Raw genomic sequence first — 2,543 nt, 5'->3', positions numbered from 1 at the left:
AGCTGTGTGCAGCCGGGCTGGACCAGACGCCGAGGGACGGGGTGTCCGTCCAAGGGCAGCGATCCAGGGCGGGTGGGCATTTCGGTGGCTTGGGACGACGCGCCCTTTCATCGAGAGTCGGCTTGAGGCCGGACGCGGTCGCGGTGGCTCACGCCCGTAATCCCGACACTTTGGGAGGCCGAGGCGGGAGGACTGCCCGCGTCCAGGGGTTCGAGACCAGCTGCCTGGGCAACTCGGTGAGATCTCGTCTCGAAATTAAGTCAAAAAATTAGCCGGGTGTGGTGACGCGCGCCTGTGGCTCCGGCTCCTTGGAAGGCTGAGGCGGGGGGATCACCTGAGCCCAGCAGGTCGAGGCCGCGGTGGCCGTGAGTGCGCCCCTGCCCTCCAGCCTGGGCGACAGAGTGAGATTCTGATTCAAACAAAGAAAACAGATCTGTTTGGGGGTTTGCCTGCCCCACAGAAATGGGGCTGCTTGAAGGAGGAGGCGCCCCGTGAATGTGTGTCGAACTGAACTGAGCACCTCCTGGTAGCAGACAGTGTTTCTCGATGTCTGGGGTCTTCCGTGTGACCGCAGAGACCCCGCCCTGCGGCCTCGAAGGCCCCACAGTCCGAAAAATATCTGGGGAAACAGAGTCGGGGTGTGTTACCCAAGTCAGGCTGTGAAGAGAAGCCAGGACTCAAAACCCAAGCCTGGGGACCCCGCTTCAGTGCCTCGGAATCCTGTGGGAGGGGGAGGGGACAGGAGTTCGGATGGTGCAGGCCCTGCCGGCTCTGGCCTGAGGGGTTCGGGGCCCTCCTGGCTCTCACCTGTAGCTTTCGGGGTCCTTCCCTCCCGGGCGGGGCGCGGCCGGTTCTCCCAGGAGGTCGGCCGGGCCGTGCTCGCTGGGGCCGCAAGGGAGCGCCAAAGACCAGACGAGGGGACAGGCGCAAGCTCCCATCTGGAGAACTCGGGAGGGGCAGGGGCTCTGGGCGGCACGGTGGGCCTCCTGTCCCCCAGCCCCCCCGCCGACTTCTGGACATCCTGACCCTTCACCCCCACCCCGCCATGGCCCCAAGATCCACGGTCAAGGGCCAACTGGACCGGCCAGGCGTCTGGGTCCTGGCTCCCTCCCTGTGTGACCCGGGGCAAATCCCCGAACCTCTCTGAATGCTGACTTCTCAGAAAAGCCCACCCCGGGGCCCATCAGACTCCCTCCCCACGCAGGACGGCAGCGTGGAGGCCGGGTCCCAGACCGCAGACACTGTGCCCGGAGGTCAGGGCTGCCCAGGTAGAACTGGGACCGTCCCTTGCACTGCCTGCCTCTTGCGCACTGGATTCCTGTTGGCCCTTTATTTGTTTTGCAAGCCTCAGTTTCCTTGTCTGTAAAAGGGTCAGGCATCCTGCTCACTCTTTTGCAGCTCCAATGTCAGAAAGTCTTTTTTTTTTTTTTTTTAGTTGGATTCTCACTGTGTTGCCCAGGCTGGAGGGCAGTGGCACGCTCAAAGCCACCGAAGCCTCGACCTGCTGGGCTCCGGCGATCCTTCCAAGTAGCCAGAACTATAGGCGCACCCACCATACCCGGTTGATTTTTTATTTATTGTAGAGATGAGGTCTTGCCATGTTGCTCAGGCTGGCCTCAAACCCCTGGGTTCAGGCAATCCTCTCGCCTCGGCCTCCCAAAGTGCTGGGATGACAGGCTTGAGCCACCCCGCCCAGCACCGCCCCCCCCTTTTTAGAGACAAGGTCTCACTGTGATGCCTGGGGTGTAGTGACACAATCATAACTCTTGCATCCTCAATTTCCTGGGCTCAAGCAATCTCCCGCCTTAGCCTCTCAAGTAACTGAGACTATGAGTCACCACATTCAACTAAGTTCTTAAACTGTAGAGACGAGGTCTCGCTCTGTTACCCAGGCTGGTCTAGATCTCCTAGGCTCAAGCAATTCTCCCGCCTCGGCCTCCCAAAGTCTCAAGATCACAAGCATGAACCACCACCCCCGGCCAACGTCAGAAAGTACTTAAAGCCTCAGTCTGCTTGACTCTGTTCCAGCCTCAACAAGCAGCCAGGCCTTCAGCCCTGATAGTCGGAAACAGCTCCTGGACGTGGCCCCCCCGGGCCCCAGCAGAACTGTTCTCTGGTCCCATATGAGCCAGACCACCAGGGCCACACAGGCCTTACCTTGCTTGACTCAGAGTCCTACACACTTGGCCCGACCCCAGGCCCGGCTCAGAGGGGCTCAGGGGATGAGGAGTCTGGGCGGGGAAGATGCCCCACCCAGAGCCTCGGTCCCCGCCTGCCTGGGCAGTCTGGTCACTCTTTCCTTCCCTTCTTCCTAGTCCCACGGTGTCCTCATTCAAAGGCCTCCTCCGGGTCACTGCTCCCCAAATGTAGGAGCCCTGGACCCCTGCCCCCCCTTGCCTCACGCCCAAGCACTATCTCTCACCCAGGCCTCAGGGGCACAGGCCCTGCTGACAGCCCCTTTTCTTGGGGCTTCTTGGCATTTTTTTTTTTTTGAGTTGGAGTCTCACTCTGTCGCCCAGACTGGAGTGCAGTGGACTGCTCCC

This window comes from Carlito syrichta, unplaced genomic scaffold, assembly GCF_000164805.1.
Source record: "Carlito syrichta isolate Samal-C Ts95f unplaced genomic scaffold, Tarsius_syrichta-2.0.1 Scaffold169561, whole genome shotgun sequence".
In the NCBI taxonomy this organism is placed as follows: domain Eukaryota; kingdom Metazoa; phylum Chordata; class Mammalia; order Primates; family Tarsiidae; genus Carlito; species Carlito syrichta.
The sequence above is the reverse complement of the archived record's forward strand: the minus strand, read 5'-3'. Positions refer to the sequence as shown.